This window comes from Loxodonta africana, chromosome 7 (assembly GCF_030014295.1).
Source record: "Loxodonta africana isolate mLoxAfr1 chromosome 7, mLoxAfr1.hap2, whole genome shotgun sequence".
Lineage (NCBI taxonomy): Eukaryota > Metazoa > Chordata > Mammalia > Proboscidea > Elephantidae > Loxodonta > Loxodonta africana.
Window position 1 is genome coordinate 104026391 of NC_087348.1, and position 20443 is coordinate 104046833.

Genomic DNA, 20443 nt, shown 5'->3' on the forward strand with positions numbered 1-20443 from the left:
ACAATATTGTATCTTGGCTTACTGAAAATGTTAATGATGATGGGGCCAGCCCAGGCAAACTTCTGAAGCAGGTGAACCTTAAGGCCTTCCCTTTCCCCATCGTCTCCCTGTTTAATGTTGTCCACCCAACTGAAGAGGATGTGGAACCAGGAATATCATTGCTGATGTCAGATGGATGCTGGCTGAAAGCAGAGAATATCAGAAAGATGTTTACCTGTGTTTTATTGACTATGCTAAGGCATTCTACTGTGTGGATCATAACAAATTATGGATAACATTGCGGAGAATGGGAATCCCGGAACACTTAATTGTGTTCTTGAGGAATCTGTACATGGATCAAGAGGCAGTCATTCAAACAGAACAAGGGGATACTGTGTGGTTTAAAGTCAGGAAAGGTGTGTGCCAGGGCTGTATCCTTTCACCGTTCCTGTCCGGTCTGTATGCTGAGCAAATAACCCAGGAAGCTGGAATATATGAAGAAGAACAGGTTATCAGGATTGGAGGAAGAGTCATTAACAACCTTGCTTGCTGAAAGTGAAGAGGACTTGAAGCGCTTACTGATGCAGATCAAAGACCACAGCCTTCAGTATGAATTACACCGCAACATAAATAAAACAAAAATCCTCACAACTGGACCAGTAAGCCACATCGTGGTAAATGAAGAAGAGATTAAGATTGTCAAGGATTTCATTTTACTTGGATCTACAGTCAACACCCATGGAAGCAGCAGTCAGGAAATCAAAAGACGCGTTGCATTGGGCTAATCGGCTGCAAAAGACCCTTTAAAATGTGGAAAAGCAAAGATGCCACCTTGAAGACTAAGGTGCACTGACCCAAGCCATGGTGTTTTCAGTTACCTCAATTGCATGCAAAAGCTGGACAATGAGCAAGAAGACCCAAGAAGAATTGATGCCTTTGAAGTGTGGTGTTGGCGAAGAATATTGAATATACCATGAACTGCCAAAAGAACGAACAAGCTTGTCTTGGAAGAAATACAACCAGAATGCTCCTTAGAAGCAAGGATGATGAGACTGTGTCTTACATGCTTTGGACATGTTAGCAGGAGGGATCAGTCCCTGGAGAAGGACATCATGCTTATTAGAGGGTTAGTGAAAAAGAGGAAAACTGTCAATGTAATGGATTGACACAGTGGCTGCAACAATGGGCTCAAGCATTGCAACAATTGTGAGAATGGCACAGGACTGGGCAGTGTTTTGTTCTGTTGTGCGTATGATCACTATGAGTGGGAACTGACTCGACGGCACCTAACAGCAACAATGCAACTGAGGGTGGACCTGGTATACCTTGGGTTCTTCAAAAAGTCTTCCTGCTCTCACATTTACCAATGCTGATCCACAATGGCCTCATTCAGTGCTGGGTGCAGGGCTGCTAATCTTGTCTAGGTGTCCTTGCACAGTGTTAAAATGTGTCATCTGGCTTTCATCCAACCCTTGAGAGTGTAATGTGTCCCTGTGTTGGATGAGAAAGAACTAGGGATGCATAAGATTGAATAAGTCACTTATCTGACCTTTGAAGAGAAAAATTTGTAAATAATTTCAATTTGGGGTAATGAATGCTATAATAGGTACAAAGTATTGTAGACCTGGGGGAGGGAGGCAACAAAAGGTTAAATACAGATGTGAGTAAAGTAAGTCTTGAAGGAAGGCTGCGACTTAGGCCAGGTGGAAGGCGGAGAGAACAGTGGGTGCATACAGTCAGGTGCGACTTAGGCCAGGTGGAAGGCGGAGAGAACAGTGGGTGCATACAGTCAGGTGAAGATATGGAGGTGCGCATCATTTGTCAGGGCTACTGTACAGGGTTTGTAAGAGCAAGGTAGAGATGAAGCCAAAAAGGGAGTAGACAGATGTGAGAGGAGGAGCCGGGCCTGCCATGCTGAGGAAAGTAGGCTCAGGCTGTGTCCTATTGGTGATGGCTGCCAGTGAGCGATTTTAAGCAGAGGAATGGCATGACCACATTTTTTTTTTAAATTGTGGTTGTTGTTGTGTGCCTTCTGGTGGATTCTGACTCATAGTGACCCTATATGATAGAGTAGAACTGCCCCATAGGATTTACTAGGCTGCAGTCTTTATAGGAGCAGATTGCCAGGTCTTTCCTCCTGTGGAGCAGCCAGTAGGTTCCAGCCTTCAACCTTGTGGTTAACAGGCCTTTTGGTTAGCATCTGAGCACTTAAGCGTTGTGCCACAGGGCTCTTTGATTGTGGTAAGTATATATACAGCAAAACCTGTGAAAGCCAGAACCTATGTAAGGCAGAAACCTGTCAGAGAAGGAAAACTCAAATCAGTGATAGAAAAGTAAGACCAAACACTATCAAAGGTGGAAAACTTGTGAGACCTGAAAAAAACAAGGCAGTCCTGCTGAGTTCCAGCTCTGGCAGATTTATATATACCTCAAAACAAGGATCCCTGGTGGCACAGTGGTTAAGCACACCATTGCTAACCAAAAGGTTGGTGGTTTGAACCCACCAGCTGCTCCGAGGGAGAAGCAGGTGTGGCAGTCTGCTTCGGTAAAGTTTTATAGCCTTGGAAACCCTATGGAGCAGTTCTACTCCGTCTTATAGGGTTGCCATGAGTTGGAATCGACTCAACAGCAACAGGTTTGAGTTGTTTTTTTTTTAAATATATGTCAAAACAGTTGCCATTTCAGCATTTTTCTACATGTTGAATTCAGTGGCATTAATTACATTCATCGCGTTGTGCAACCACCACCACTATGTTTTCACATTTTTCCATCACCCTTAACAGAAGCTCAGTGCCCCCTAAGCAATGACTTCCTCTTTTCCCCTTTCCCCCATCCCTGATAATGACTAATTAACTTTGGTCTCTATACATTTGCCTATTTTAGGTATTTCAATAAGGACCACATTTGCTTTTAGTACCTGTCTTTCAGCATCGATTGTGCCTGCCTTGGTTAACTCCTTCCTGCCCCCTCCAGCCCAGGAGGGCAGACACTAGGTCTTGCTCTTTTCTGGGTGTCTTGCATCACTTGGTATAGGGCTTTTTTGTTTTTTTAATTTTATTGTGCTTTAAGTGAAAGTTTACAAATCAAGTCAGTCTCTCATACAAAAATTTATATACACCTTGCTATGTACTCCTAGTTGCTCTCCCCCTAATGAGATAGCACACTGCTTCCCTCCACTCTCTTTTTGTGAGCGTTTGGCCAGCTTCTGACCTCCTCTGCCCTCTCATCTTCCCTCCAGACAGGAGCTGCCCACTTAGTTTCATGTGTCTACTTGAGCCAAGAAGCTCACTCCTCACCAGTATCATTTTCTATCTTATAGTACAGTCCAGTCCCTGTCTGAAGAGTTGGCTTTGGGAATGGTTCCAGTCTTGGGCTAACAGAAGGTCTGGGGACCATAACCTTCAGAGTCCTTCTAGTCTCAGTCAGACCATTAAGTCTGGTCTTTTTACAAGAATTTGAAGCCTGCATCCAACTTCTCTCCTGCTCCCTCAGGGATTCTCTGTTGTGTTCCCTGTCAGGGCAGTCCTTGGTTGTAGCTGGGCACCATCTAATTCTTCTGGTCTCAGGCTGATGTAGTCTCTGATTTATGTGGACCTTTCTGTCTCTCAGGCTCATAATTACCCTGTGTCTTCGGTGTTCTTCATTCTTCTTTGCCCCAGCTGGGTTGAGATCAATTGATGCATCTTAAATGGCCACTTGCTAGCATTTAAGACCCCAGATGCCACTCACCAAAGTGGAATGGCCTAGGGCTTTGAAAGAATTCAATCAATTCTTGACTCTCTTCCTGCGAAAACAAACGTCAATGCCTGACTGCTAGGGAGAGTCTAAGGATCATTCCTTTGTGCTCTGAGGCAGGTCGGTAGAGGAGAAATTTTAAGGCAGCATCTTATTGGGGCATTCAACTCATCTGAAGAGGCCATATGGCTCAGAAGTGAAAAGCTAAAGCTCTGATGTCAAATGGCCAAGTTTCAAATACTGGACTTTAGGTCAGTTCCTTAACCTCTCTGTGCCTCAGTTTGATCATTTGTTAAAGCAGTGATAATAATGCTTCTCTCTTTGGCCTACTGTGAAGGTTGAAATAAGAAATTACATGTGTTCAGCACAGTGCCTTGCACACAGAGAGTACACAATATGCTTTAGTTAACTTGATCATGTCAAGTCAACAATGTCCTGTTCCACTTAATCTATAGGAGGTTGCCACTCTTTGAAATGGTTTGCAGATAAATGATGCTTTGCAACATTTTGTTGAATAGTACAGTTCAGGGGCTAAATGTACAGACTTTGGTTAAGTCCTGCCTCTGGCACTGGACTAGCTGGGTGACTTTGGACAAGTCACTTAATGTCTTTAAGCCTCCATTCCTCTTCTGTAAAATGGAAATACTAATAGTGCTGCCCCATACAGGGATTAAAGGAAATAATGCTGTAACACATTTAGCATATTTCCTGGCTCAATGTAAGCTCCCATTAAATGTTCGCTGATATGATAATGGCTGGAGGAGAGTTCTTACAGTTTTTGGAAGAGGAACAATAATGTAGCAGTAATGTATTTGAAGATGGAAGTGTAATCTTGGAAAAAACTAAAGTCAATGTAAAGATTGGTGTTAGATTTATGAGAATTGATGGGAAGCTTCAAAGTGAGCTTTGAAACCTTCAGGTGGAGCATGGGCCTGGACTTTTCTCGTAGAGCCTGGGTTATTTAAATACTTACATAAAATTCTCACAGGCCTTGGGAATAAAATAAAATGACGTACTGTTTGCATTAGTTGTGAATGACTGCTCTCTGAGCTTCCCTCCTGGAATGAATGTGGTAAGGCTAAAGCTTTCAAATGAGAATGTGGGATTTAACCCTTATTGGCACCCAGCTGTGACTCTAGAATTTTAAGTACATTACCAAGTTTTATCAGTTAGTTAATAGGCAACCATTTGTTTATGGGATGGGCTAGGTGTGGTTCCTGCAAACTCCAAGTATCTTCCCCTCTATTTTTGACCTAGGAATCCTTCTTATGCATCCAGGCCCAGGACAAATGCCACCAATTTTTGCCCTCCTACAACTGAACAAATTAATCCTTCCAACCTCTACATTCACACCCTTTCTCAAGCCTTTTCTCGGCAGTGATTTAATTCTGCCCTGTTTTATAGTTGGTTGTCACAGGATTTGCCACTCTCTACTAATTTTAAAGCTCACTGAAGTCAAAGACCCCTTCCTTTTCTTTGTATTTCTTCTCACTGCGAGTATCCTCTCCCTCACCACATCTCTTTCTGTAATGATTTGTATGCCATAGACACTCAATAAATGATTGTTCAATTGCATTGGCAGACAGGTCTCTTACACAGACATGTTACAGAGAATAGCACTGTTGGCCACCATGGAAAACTGAAAAAAAATCTTCCTTTTGAATACACAACTTTGCCTTTAAACTACATATGTGGATTTATAACTGCTTGCCCACCAAAAATTGTAGATATTGCTGAGACATTGTACAATTAAGTCTGGTGTGGTAATGTGGTTAGGTGACTTATAGCAGTAGATATCAAATGTACAGCATTTAAAACACAATTCAGACGTGGTACTGGGTCATCAAAGCAAGAATTTGGTTTTTAAATAATGTGCAAAGCCAACATATGGAATATCTTTGTAACTTCTGGAAGTATAAAACTTTGGCCTTGAATCAAATTGTGTTAGCAACCTCTCCACAGTTTTTAATAATGCCTTATGTTTCTATGTGGCTTTGTATTTTTCAAAGCCCTTTCGCTTTGATTATCTTGTTTGATCTTCACATCAATCATATGATGTAGGAAGGGCTGCTATTAGTATCTGCATTTTACAGATGAAGATAGGAGGGACTTGAGAGGATCAGGCCTTCAAGCCCAGGCAAAATGACAAACTAGCAACAAAGTCAAGGTTGGAACCCAGGGCTCTACTATGCCAGAAAGACTTCTAATATTCACACAGGTTGTGGCATCATTATTTATGACCTTTATGAGCAACAATCGTAAGCAGATACACATTTTATTTTCATGTATATATATGTTCATACAGACTTCCTTTAAAAAGCTAAAAAAGAGAAAACTTATGTTCGATCATCTCCCTCAGATATGTATTTGTAATCATTATTTTTTATAACATCAGTACCTTTCATCTGTGTGTTATCAGAGTGCATTTGAATATTAATTACACTTTTAAAAAATCTCTAGATTTACTCTGTTTTATTAGTGTTTTAGAATAATTTTCTCTTTTTGATTTTCAAAGAAAAAAAATCTTACTTCAGAAGATAGGAGACCATTTTATTTTATTAGTATGAGATCGTTTTGGTAGAAGAAGGCTAGTTATAATGGTATAACTCATGGCCTTTTTTGTTTGTTTTCTTTTGCTTTTTTTGAAATTCACCTTACCCAAGAGCCCCTCTATACTTGCTACAAATAAGGAGACAGTGATTTAAAGGGAACCTGACTAACCTTTTTATTTTAAACCCAAAATGGGGTTGAGGTTTGTGTGATAAGGTAAGATCCTGGCAGATCATTATACAAAACAAAAAAAAAAAAACCAAACCCATAGCTGTCAAGTCAGTTACGACTCACAGCGACCCTATAGGAGAGAATAGAGCTGCCTCATAGGGTTTCCAAGGAGTGCCTGGTGGATTCGAACTGCCCACCTTTTAGTTAGCAGCCATAGCTCTTTACCATTATGCCACCAGGGCTCCAGTAGATTATTATAGCTACTGTGCTTCCTAACTGCCAGGTACTTTTCTAAATGCTTTTATATCCTTTAATTTGAGGAACCCTGGTGGCACAGTGGCTGAATCTCTCAACTGCTACCCAAAAGGTGGGTGGTTTGAATCCATCGGCCCATGTGTGGGAGAAAGATGTAGCAGATGGCTTCCATAAAGATTACAGGTTTGGAAACCCAATGAGGCAGTTCTACTCTGTCCTGTAGGGTCGCTATGAGTCAGAATTGACTCAAAGGCAATGGGTTTGGTTTTTTGGTTTTCTTTCCTTTAGTAGGTCCCTTGGTGGCACAAATGGTAAAGCACTCAACTACTAGCTAAAAGGTTGGTAGTTGGAACCTACCCAGAGGCACCTTGGAACTCAGGCCTAGTGATCAACTTCTCAGTTCTAATCTCCATACATGGGGTCACTCTGAGTCAGAATCAATTCAGGGCAACTAACAACAACAACAATTTCCTTTCATTGTCCAAGTAGCTCTAAGTGGTTACAGGTGAGAAACTGAATTATATGGTGGTTAAGTTACTTGCTTAAGGCTATACAGCTAAACATCTTCCCAGAAGGATATGGAGACTCTGGGGTTGGCTCTCCCAGAAGGTAATAGGATCTCGCTTCAACCTGAAGTGGCCTGGGTTATGCAGTTGGACTAAACCAAACCAAAACCATTGCTGTCAAGCTGATTCCTACTCACAATGACCCTATACGATAGAGTAGAACTGCCCCATAGGGTTTCCAAGTAGCGGCTGGTAGATTTGAACCACCAGCCTTCTTGGTTAACAGGAGTATCCACTACACCACCAGAGCCCCAGTTGAACTAAAGCAGGGTAATTTCCTCAAATACTCATTAGGATACTACTTCTTTGATGTAATTACTATCACCTTTTCTCAACATAATTGCTGCGTTCTTGAATGGTTCTAGATTTATACTGCCCAAAGTGGTAGGCGCTAGCCACATGTGGTTATTGAGCACTAAAAATGTGCCTAGTCTGAATTAAGACATACTGTAAGCATAAAAGACATAACAGATTTTGAAGACTTAGGAACAAAAAAAACATAAAATCTCATCAGCAAGTTTTGTATTAATTACATGTTGGAATAATATTTTGGATATTATATACTAGGTTAAATTAAAAAATTAATTTTAATAATATGTTTCTTTTTACTTTTTAAATGTGGCTACTAGAAATTTTAAAATTAAATGTATGTCTCTCATTATATTTCTGTTGGATAGTGCTGCTCTAGGCTGTCTGGATCACTTTTTCTACTTGTTGCCTGTGGTCTCAGTGGGAACTTCTCCCTTCACATTCCTTTCACTATTGTGCCATGTCCACACACCACACAGTACCTTTTGAGTTATTATGTGCGATAGGGGAGACATATTGAAAGAGCTAACCTTTGTGTTAGTTACTGTGTTTTGGAATTAAAAGCACAATAATTATAAAATGTTGTCATTGCTATTGACTGGATTTTTCCTCCCATTCTTTTTCAAGTACAGTGGAATCTTAATCAGATACTTCAAGAATGGAGTGACTAGTAAAGGTGAAACATAATTTTGTTCTATCCCTCGTTGATTTAGTTATTCATTCATGTATTAATTTTATATTACAAATGTTTATTGACTGACCATTATGCACATGGTATATTGCTATGAAGAATTCAGAGATGAACCAGATTAGTGCCTACTGCTAAATCTTTTTTGAAAATATAGTAGTTTACTTTCTTGATTTTTAAAATACAACATAGTGAAGAGAATAGGCAGCATGATATAATGAAAAACAACCCTCAACCAATGGTCATAAGGCCCAACCAGAATGTAGTCCTGGTCTTATGAGCTATGTGAAATGAGCAAGTTTTGTTAACTCCAAAGCTCAGTTTTTTCATATGTAAAATTGGAAAGGATAAATAATATCCACTCTGTCTGTTTTATGTACTTGTGAAAATAAAATATAATGAAAATGACAATCTACAAGTTACTATCTCTTATTTATCAAAAGACACTGAATTAGAAGTCAGGAGATTTAGCTTCTCTTCTGGACCCTGCTAGAAACGGACTATGGCCTTGGACAAGTCATTTAACCCTTCAGTTTTCAGTGTCCTTACCTCTGAGATTTAAGGTTAGGCTGCATAGATTCCAAGATCTCTTCCAACTCTAAGTCCTAGGTTTTAAGAGTTTATGATTTTAATATAATTATTTTATGAAGATCAGCACTATTTAAGTTTATCAGAATTATAATTATCAATTCTCTACCTGTACATCTTACAAGACTTAAATGTATGAAACACTAGAACGTTCCCTGAAAATAATGCTTATTTGTTTGCAGAGAAAAACCTGTTTCATCTTACAGTGTTTTGACCAAAGCCAAGTGGAAGGGAAAAAATATTAAAGAAATTTAAAACCACTCTTTCACTTACCTATTGATGTGTAACAAACCACTCTAAAACATAGTGGTTAAAGCAACCATCTGTTCCCTCTCACGATTCTGTGGCTAGGGTGATTCTGCTACTCACACTGCTTTGGGGTGTTTTATGTAGCTGCATTCAACTGAGAGCTCAGCTGGGGCAGGAACATCCAAGATGACCGCTCATCCTTTGGGACCTCTCTCCATAAGGCCTCTCTTCATTCAGTAGTCTAGTCCAAGCTCTCTACATGGCAGCTAGATCCCAAAAACTACAAGAGACAAGCCCCATTGTACAAATGTTTGAGTTACGCTTGCTAATGTTCCTTTGGCTAGAGCAAGTTTCACGGCCAAATTCAGAGCCAGTGTAGGAGCGCCTGAATATGTGGAAGCATGGTTCATCCTGGACCACCAGTGTGACAGTCTATTGCCACAACTTCCATTCAACTGAGTTCTGGTTAATTGAGATCTTACCCCATCTCTCACACTTCTGCATAAATCATCGCATTCCATACATGTATACTCTGTGCATACCTCTGTTTGTGAATATGTCACACTCCACTTTAATCATCAGTTTATATTTTGGTCTTCACCCACCAAAATGGAAACTTCTTGAGTAAAGGAAGGGATGGTGTCTTATTTCTCTCTGAATGTCCAACATCTAGCACAGTGTCTCCACGTAGGAGGTACTTAACCAAACAAAAACTCAAGCCCATTGCCGTAAAGTTGATTATGACTCATAGCAACCCTATAAAATATTAATTAATAACTGAATTGAATTCTTCTGAACTTCACCAAATGCAAAGGGTAGAGCACTCATTTCAAATTGCACCAGGGCAGGGATTCCTAACCTGTATATGAAATTTAGCATTTCTTTCAATTATAAATGTAAGCAACAAACCACAGCAGTATTAACAGTAAGTGTGACTTTATCACCAATAGAAATCCCAAATATCTTCATATCCTGTTGACCTGTTGCAGATATTGGAAATTATTATTTATACTCAATCACTACTTCAAAGTTACAGTAGTAGTTAGACCTGCCCCAAGATTGCATGTGATCAGAGTCTTCCTGTCTGCAGAGGCTTGTGCCTCCCAGTATGCCAACCATGGGGCAACCCTATACTGTGTCTTAGGCTGGGTTCTCTAGAGATGCAAAACCAGTAAAGTGTATAAACACATATATAGAGATTTACATTAAGGAAATGGCTCACATGGTTCTAGAGGCTGGAGCGTCCCAAGTCCGTGAGTCAGGATAGAGGCTTCTCCTGATTCGTGTAGCTGCAGAGGCTGGTGAACCCAAGATCAGCAAGTCAGACAGCAGGGCTTTGACTCATAGGCTGCGAAGACTGATGAATCCCAAGATCAGCAGGCAAAACAGCAGGTAAAAGCTGCTAGTTCAAGTCCTAAGAGCCATAAAAAAAAAAAAAAAAATAGGTCAGACAAACAAGAGCCAGCTACAGGATCTAAAGTGAGCAAAAGCCCACAAGCCTTGCCAGAAAGTCCACTTATATTGAATGCAGTCCCCACCCTCAAGGAAACTTCCCTTCAACTGATTGACTTCTCACAGCAGATGCCATCATGGAGGTGATCACATCATCATACAACTGCCAAACTACATCATAACTGCCAAACCAATGAGAATCATGACCCAGCCAAGTTGACACACAACCTTAATGATCAGAGTCCACCCCTTGTCAACTTGGCACCTATACACATCTCCTTAAACCATGCATAATCTCTGAATAAAGACAACTATTAAGTTATACTTACACCTAACATGATACATCTAACACACATACAACTGAATATACACTAGCCCAGCTTACAGCTTATATTTTACAAGTGAAGAAAACAAAAATATCTGATGCACACGTACAAGGCAGAAATACTGATAACAAGTATACTCCTTGTTTCTGCAACTGGCCACATGGTTGTAACTGGTATTTAGAACTACCTTCTTCCACCACCCATTCCGATTCCATTTGCCGTCAGCAAGCACCTCAGCCGGTTGCCTGGTGGGGTGACCAAAACCTTCATTCCTGTAGAGTCTGGGTCATTAGTAGTCATGCCAGAATTGAAATGCTGTAGTTTTCCATTGGCTTTAGTCACAGGGCCTATTAGTACTAAGAGATGCCTTCAGGGATCTCCTGCATTCCAGACATACTCTTCTTTACCTCCATTATGTAATATCAACCCAATTTCCTCTTGGTAATCAGGATCAGTCACATCAGCCAATATGTAACTCCCTTCCTTGCCTATTGATCCAGAGGCATAAGCAGCCCAAAGTAGCCAGGTGGCATTTTAACCTCCAGCTCAATGAAATCAGTGATGTGTCTCCAGGCGGGGCATTCCTTCCTTTGGAACTAAGACCTCTAGACTCGCAGAGCATAAGGTCGTGGGGACAGGAAGCAAAAATTTTATGAGTGAGTCACTAGGGGTAATAGTCAATGGTACCACTTGGTTTTCCACACCTTGATTCCTTGACCCATGAATCCTGGCTATGGGAGAAACAGCACCACATATTGGACACTGGTTTAGATCATATTCAACCTCCTGGAGTACATTGTCCCAACCCTGCAAGGTATTGCCACCTAGCTTGCACCATAATTGTGTCTTTAGAAGGCCTTCCACTGTTCTATCAAACCAGCTGCTTCAGGATGATAGGAAACATGGTAAGACCAGTGAATTCCATGAGCATGGGCCCATTGCCACACTTCATTTCCTGTGAAGTGAGTCCCTTGATCCAAGGCAATGCTGTGTTGGATACCATGATGGTGGATAAGGCATTCTCTAAGTCCACAGATGGTAGTTTTGGCAGAAGCATTGCATGCAGGGAAGGCAAATCTATATCCATATTCCAATAGGAACAAAACAATGCCCTTTCCATGATGGAAGCAGTCCAATGTAATCAACCTGCCACCAGGTTGCAGGCTGATCACTTTGAGGAATGCTGCCATATGGGGGACTCAGTGTTGGTCTCTGCTGCGGGCAGATTGGGCAGACTGGGCACTTAGCAGTGGCTATAGCCAAGCTGGTCTTGGTGAGTGGAAGTCCATATTGCTGAGCCCATGGATAGTGTCCAAGCCTGCCACCATGGCCACTTTGTTCATGAGCCTATAGAGCAGTGACAGGAGTGGCTGGGGGAAGAGGATGACTAGTTTCCACAGAACATGTCATCCTATCCACTTGATTATTAAAATCCTCCTCTGCTGAGGTCAGCCTTTGGTGAGCATTCACATAAGATACAAATATCTTCACTTCTTTGGCCCATTCAGAGAGGTCTATCCACATACCTCTTCCCCATATGTCCTTGTCTTCAATTTTCCAACCATGTTCCTTCCAAGTCCCTGACCATCTGGCCATCTCTCCGTCCAAGAAAAGTGAACAACCAGGTACACTTCTCGAAGTTCTGCCTATTGGAAGGATTTCCCTTCACCTCTGTCCTTCAGGGAGGTCTCATAAAGGGGCTATAGTGTTGCAACTGTCCACTTTCAAGCAGTGCCTGCATATCACATGGGAACATCTGTAAACCAGACATGAGTTTTCTTCAGTCACCTGATCATAAGGAACTCCCCATGAGGCCATAAGTTCAGACTGAGGGATGGAAGGTAAAGTGGCAGGAGTGGAGACCATGGGCATTTGGGTCACTTCCTTGTGTATACCACTTCCATTTAATGATAGAATGCTGCTGTGCATGTCCAAATTTATGACTTTGTGGGTCAGACAGCACCCAGTTCATGATGCGTAGCTCAGGCTGCATAGTGACTTCTTGGCCCATGCTTAAGCATTCAGTTTCTACTAAGGCCTAGTAACAAGCCAAAGGCTGTTTCTCTAAAGGAGAGGAGTTATCTGCAGAGGATGGCAGGGCTTTACTACAAAATCCTAAGGGTCTGTGCTGTGATTCACCAATGGGGGCCTGCCAAAGACTCGGAACAACATCTCTGTCTGCCACTGACACACTTCAGGCACCATTGGATCAGCTGGATCATATGGCCCCAGTGGTACAACCACTTGCACAGCAGCCTGAACCTGTTGCTGAGCCTTCTCTTGTCCTGAACCCCACTCAAAACTAGGAGCTTTTCGAGTCGCTTGATAAATAGGCCAGAGTAGCACACTCAGATGAGGGATATGTTGCCTCCAAAATCCGAAGAGGCACATTAGGCGCTGTGTCTCCTTTATAGTTGTGGGCAGGGTTAGATACAATAACTTATCTTTCACTTTAGAAGGAATATCTCAAGAAGCCCCACACCAATGAACCCCTAGAAAATTCACTGCAGTGGAAGGCGCCTGAATTTTTGTGGGATTAATTTCTCACCCTCTAGCACACAAATGTTTTTCCCAGTAAGTCCAGAGTCACTGACATTTCTTCCTTACTAGGTCCAATCAGTTTAATGTCATCAATGTAATGGACCAGTGTAACATCTTGTGCAAGGGAAAGGTGATCAAAGCCCCTGCAGACTAAATTATGATGTAGGGCTGGAGAGTTGATATAGCTTTGAGGTAGGACACTGAAGGTGTATTGTTGGCCTTGCCAGATGAAGGCAGACTGCTTCTGGTGGGTCTTTGAAACAGGTGTGGAGAAAAAGGCATTAGCCACATCAATAGCTGCATACCAGGAGATGTATTACCAGGAGATGTATTAATTTGCACAAGCAATGAAACTACATCTGGAACAGCAGCTGCAATTGGATTCACAACCTGGTTAAGTTTTCAATAATCCAGTGTCATTCTTCAACATCCAACTGTTTTTTGCACAGGCCAAATAGGCGAGTTGAATGGGGATGTGGTGGGAATCACCACCCATGCAATCTTCAAGTCTTTGAGGGTGGCAGTAATCTCTGCAGTTCCCCCAGAAATGAGGTATTGCTTTTGGTTTACTATTTTCCCCTACCCCTAGGGCTTTTCCTACCATAATATTACTTTGTCAGGGATCCAATGTGGAGTTCTCAGTTGCTGAGTATATCTACTTCAACTATACATTCTGGAACTGGGGAAATCACTACAGGATGGGTTGGGGGACCCACTGGACCTACTGTGAGATGGACATTAACTAAGACTCCATTAATAACCTGACCTCTATATGCCCCTGCTGTGACTGGTGGGCCACAGTGACATTTTGAGTCTCCTGACATTAGTGTCAGTTCAGGCCCAGCATCCAGTAATACCAGAAAAATCTGATTTTTTCCTTTTCCCCAATGAACAGTCACTCTCATAAAAAGCCATAAATCCCTTTGGGGAAGGATGGGAGAAAAACTAGCAGTATAAATTTTTGACAGTGCAGCGAGGTCCTTCCTCAAGGGAACCCGGCCTCCCACTCATTCAAGGGGTTGTGGGTCTGTAAACTCACTCAAGTCTGGTAACCGATTGAGGGGCTGTGACTCTCTATTCTGGCAATTAGAGTTAGACTGCTGTTCATTTGAGCTAGAATCTTCCGCTCATACACATCAAGTAAATATTTAGTATATTTCCTATCTATTTCATTCCTAGGGACACATGACTAAGCAGCCAACGCCGTTCCTAGGGACACCATGACTAAGCAGCCAACACCATAAGTTCATATGAGTCAGACTATTCTGATTACTGCTTTGAGTCATTGTCCATTACTGTAACCACACCCACCTTGTTTTTGTCTATTGAGTGCTGCACACTTGGCCCCTGCCATTGCTAGGTCCAATCAGCTCCATTGTAGTTAGGTGTCTTAATTCAGTTAAGGCAATTCCCACTGTCAAATCTGACTTACATAAAATAGCAATCACAGCAGACTTCAAGGATGCTGGGGCTTCCTTCACAAATTTGTTCCTAACCAATTTGGTAAAAGGTGTGTCCTCAGGGCACTCCATGTGTGGATCTGTGGGTCTAACCTGATAAATCTGCTCTTACGTGCCAATTTCCCTAAGCCCTTGGACACATTCTTCTACAGTATACCGAGGCAGGTCTGGTAGTTCCTCTCGATTTAGTGTAGGCCACTGCATAATCCATGCTTCAGTGACTCAACTAAATAAATAATTAGATCCTTTCCTGATCTCTTCAGCTGAAACATGGAATGAGGAATCTGTGCTTAGTGGGCCCATATCAATAGCCTCAGACTGATCCATCTTTATGTTCCTTGCACCATTATTCCACACCCTTAATAGCCATTCCCACACGTATTCCCCAGGTTTTTGTTTGTACATATTAGAAAAGCCAAGCAGCTCTTTTGGAGTGTAGCATGCCTTCTCCTGGATCACACTTTGTACCTCACCTTTTGGGGCTTGTTGGGACTTAAGTCTAGGTATAGGTCTAGAAGCCAGAATCTGTGGTGGGGAAGTGTTTTGAAAACATTCAGCACTGTCTTATAAAGCATCTGCCTCAGGTGATGCCCCAGGCAATGACGCAGACAAAGGATCTTTAGACAGGCTGGGTTAATCTCATTAGATGGGGGTGGAGGGGCTAATGGTTTTCCTAGGGAGGGTGGCTGTTTTAGTCATCTAGTGCTGCTATAGCAGAAACACCACAAATGGACGGCTTTAACAAAGAGAAATTTATTCCCTCACGGTAAAGTAGGCTAAAAGTCCAAATTCAGGGAGTCAGCTCTGGGGGAAGGCTTTCTCTCTCTGTGGGCTCTAGAGGAAGGACCTTGTCCTTAATGTTCCCCTGGTCAAGGAAGTTCTCAGGCTCAGGGACCCCAGATCCAAAGAACACGCTCTGCTCCTGGCACTGCTTTCTTGGTGGTAGGAGGTCCCCAACTCTCTGCTTGCTTCCCTTTCCTTTTATCTCTTGAGAGATAAAAGGTGGTGCAGGCCACACCCCAGGGAAACTCCCTTTACATTGGATCAGGGAGGCGACCTGAGCAAGAGTGTTACATCCCGCCGTAATGCTTTTAACTATGGGCAGAGATTATGATTTATAACACACAGGAAAATCACAAAATGGAGGACAACCACACATGGCCTAACCAAGTTAGCACATATTTTGGGAGGACACAATTCAATCCATTACAGTGGCTTAGCAGACAAAGATGGAGTAGTCTCTTCAGATGGGAGTGAGAGGGCTGGTTCTGTTGGCAGGAGTGATTCAACGGAATTTAGGGGCTCAGTGTCTCCAGCTTCCTGATTATCTGCCTATACATCCCCATCCCAAATTTCAGGATCCCATTTCTTTCCAGTCAATGCCCTCACTTTAGCTTCAGACACCTCTTTAGGTTGGCAATTGAATTAGCATTGTAATTTAGCCACTTTTTATGATAAGACTCTGGGTTTGGTTTTTGGCAATATCAGCTCCTTTACTACAAGAAATAAGGCTTTCTTTCAAGGCACAAGTGGAAATTTTCAGGTCGTTTATGTAGCATTTGAGCTTTGACTCTGAAGCACTGAGCTCATCTCTTTCTTTCACCAGTTTGTCTAGTGAAAGTAGGATCAACCAACCAGCTTTCTTATATTTCTCATTATGACAAAATTGTAGAATGTTATCATACACGCAGCCACCCAGAGCCTTGCATTTCACCAATATCTGATCTATTGGTGGTAATATTTTGTGTATTTGTATTGCCACCTTATGCCATGGATTAACAGTGCCCTCTTTACTACTGGAAGCAGAATCATCAGCATCTTTAAGACCAACAAGACTTGAGAACTAATTTAGAAAATTCATCCTTACAATTTTGTTTCTTTAGAACCACTCTTGGTGTCAAATGGCTTAGGCTGGGTCTTCTACAGAAGCAAAACCAGTAAAGCATATAAATACATACAGAAAGAGATTTATATTATGGATATGGCTTATGTGGTTGTGGAGGCTGGAGCGTCCCAAGTCTGTGGGTCAGGATGGAGGCTTCTCCTGATTCATGTAGCTTTAGGGGTGGCGAACCCAAGATTGGCAAGTCAGACAGCAGGGCTTTTGCTCACAGGCTTCAAAGATCGACAGATCCCAAGATGGGCAAGCAAGATGGCAGGTAAGCTGCTAGCTCAAGTTCTAAAAACCGAAGGTCAGATGAACAGGAGCTACCTGCAGGATCCAGAGTGAGCAAAAGCCTGAAAGCCTTGCCAGAAAGTCTACCTATATTGAATGCAGGCCACAACCCCAAGGAAACGTCCCTTCAACTGATTGTCTACTCACTGCAGATCCTATCATGGAGGTGATCTCATTATATTGAATCTTATCATGGAGGCAATCACATCATCATATAACTGCCAAACTATATCATCAATGCCAAACCACTGGAAATCATGGCCCAGCCAAGCTGACACACAACCTTAAGGATCACAACCTGGTAGTAAATCAGCCACCAGCGAATAAAGTAATGTGTTCCTCCATCAACAGTGACTCACAAACCGATAGGCCTTCCTGTATCTCCTGTGTCTAGTAATTTGTTGATTGATATACATGGAAAGAAGGGAATTAAAGACTACCTCATATTTTAACATTCTTTTCAAGCTAACTAATAATATCCTTTACACTGATATGTCTTTAAAAAATAAAAATAAACTGAAATCTATTTTAAGTTTTTTGTATTGTTATTTTTGATGTATTAATTAAAAAGTACATACATTAAAGTTTTCTAAATAATTTGAAAACTCTATTTAAATATTTTCTTTGTAATGCCAGATATTTTATCTCATTTAGAAACATTAGTTTGAGAAGGAATACATGACGTTATAGATTGAGTTGTGTCCTCCAAAAATGTGTATCAATTTGGCTAGGCCATGCCTCTCAGTATTATATGGTCGTCCACCATTTGTGATCTGATGTGATTTTCCTATGTGTTGTGAATCCTAACCTCTACAATGTTAGTGAGGCAGGATTAGAAGCAGTTATGTTAATGAGGCAGGACTCAATCTACAGCATTTGGTTGTGTCTTGAGTCAGTCTCTTTTTAGGTATAAAAGAAATAATCCAGTAGAGAGGAGAGGGACCTCAGTCCGCCAAGAAAGAAGCAGAGCATATCCTTTTGACCCAGGGTATCTGTGCTGAGAAGCTGCTAGACCAGGGGAAGATTGATGACAAGGACCTTCCCCCAGAACTGACAGAGAGAGAAAGCTTTCCCTGGGAGCTGGCACCCTGAAATTGGACTTCTAACCTCCTAGACTGTAAGAGAATAAATTTCTGTTTGTTAAAGCCATCCACTTTGGTGTTTCTGTTCTCGCAGCACTAGATAAGTAGTGCTTCACCAAACTGTAGGCTGTCCATGGCAAAGAAAAAGGTGAAGAATTCCTGCCAAAGGCGACTTAGGAAGACATATAATACCCTAGACAAGTCTGCACCCCCATTCCACTAGAGCAGCAGCATCATCACCTGGCAACTGGTTAAAAAAGCGAATTCTCTGGTCCCAGCACAGAGCTGCTGAATCAGAAACTCTGGGAGTGGGGCCCAGCAATCTGGTTCTACAAGTCTTTCAGGTGATTCTGATGTGTGCTAGAGTTTGAGAACCACTGTACTAGGGAAAACAGTAATGAGTTGAAACTGAGTTATGCAGGAGAAGCTGAAGTCCATTTAATCAATCAATAAGTCTTGGTAAATATTGATACATATCTTCTATTTAAGGAGCCCTGGTGGTGCAGTGGTTAAATGCTTGGCTGCTAACTAACAGGGCAGCAGTTGGAACCCACCAGCCACTCTACAGGAGAAACATGTGACAGTCTGCTTCTGTAAAGATTACAGCCTTTGAAACCTATGGGGTAGTTCTACTCTGTCCTATAGTGCCACTATGAATTGCAGTCAACTTGACGGCAACAAGTTTTTGTCTTGTTTTTTGATACCTTCTATTCCTCAGCACTGGGAAAAGTACTAAAGGAAAATGTTCTATATCTTTTTTTTTTTTAATAATTTTTATTATGCTTTAAGTGAAAGTTTGCAAATCAAGTCAGTCTCCCACACAAAAACCCATATACACCTTGCTACACACTCCCAATTACTCTCCCCCTAATGAGACAGCCCACTTTCTCCCTCCACTCTCTCTTTTCATGTCCATTTCGCCAGCTTCTAACCCCCTCCACCCTCTCATCTCCCCTCCAGGCAGGAGATGCCAACATAGTCTCAAGTGTCCACCTGATCCAAGAAGCTCACTCCTCACCAGCATCCCTCTCCAACCCGTTGTCCAGTCCAACCCATGTCTGAAGAGTTGGCTTCAGGAATGGTTCCTGTCCTGGGCCAACAGAAGGTCTGGGGACCATGACCACTGGGGTCCTTCTAGTCTCAGTCAGACCATTAAGTCTGGGCTTTTTATGAGAATTTGGGGTCTGCATCCCACTGCTCTCCTGCTCCCTCAGGGGTTCTCTGTTGTGTTCCCTGTCAGGGCAGTCATCAGTTGTAGCCGGGCACCATCTAGTTCTTCTGGTCTCAGGATGATGTAGTCTCTGGTTCATGTGGCCCTTTCTGTCTCTTGGGCTCGTAATCACCTTGTATCCTGGGTGTTCTTCATTCTCCTTTGATCCAGGTGGGTTGAGACCAATTGATGCATCTTAGATGGCCACTTGCTAGCATTTAAGACCCCAGATGCCACTCTTCAAAGTGGGATGCAGAAAGTTTTCTTAATAGATTTTATTATGCCAATTGACTTAGATGTTCCCTGAAACCATGGTCCCCAGACCCCTGCCCCTGCTACAATGGCCTTCGAAGAATTCAGTTTATTCAGGAAACTTCTTGGCTTTTGGTTTAGTCCAATTGTGCTGACTTCCCCTGTATTGTGTGTTGTCTTTCCCTTCACCTAAAGTAGTTCCTATCTACTATCTAATTAGTGAATACCCCTCTCCAACCCTCCCTCCCTTCCCCCTCTCGTAACCACAGAAGAATGTTTTCTTCTCAGTTTAAACTATTTCTCAAGTTCTTATAATAGTGGTTTTATACAATATTTGTCCTTTTGCAACTGACTAATTTCACTCAGCATAATGCCTTCCAGGTTCCTCCATGTTTCTATAGCTTAATTTGAGTGATGATAATGCAGATATATACATATATAAAAAAAGATTATAGGCTCTACACTTAAGATTTGTACACTCGACTGTGTGTATATTTCAATTTTAAAATTATGTATACATAATTGTTTTCAAGTAACTGTCCATTCCGTTTAGAAGTCCATTTATCTAATCATTTGCTGAGTGCCACGCAGTGTGCTGGGTGGTTACGAATGCAGTAGTGAATGAGACAGCCGTGATGTCTACCCTCATGAAGTGTGCATGCCAGTGGGGGAGTCAGAGAAATAAAGGCAATTATGAAGCCTTGATAATGTTCACTACATATTTACAAACAACATGCACCATTCAATAACAACCATATTTCCTCAATTCTAAGATACACATTTTTTTTCACAACTTAACATTTCTGAAATATGGATGTATCATCCAGTCTATGGTTGTCAGGTATTTCTGATGG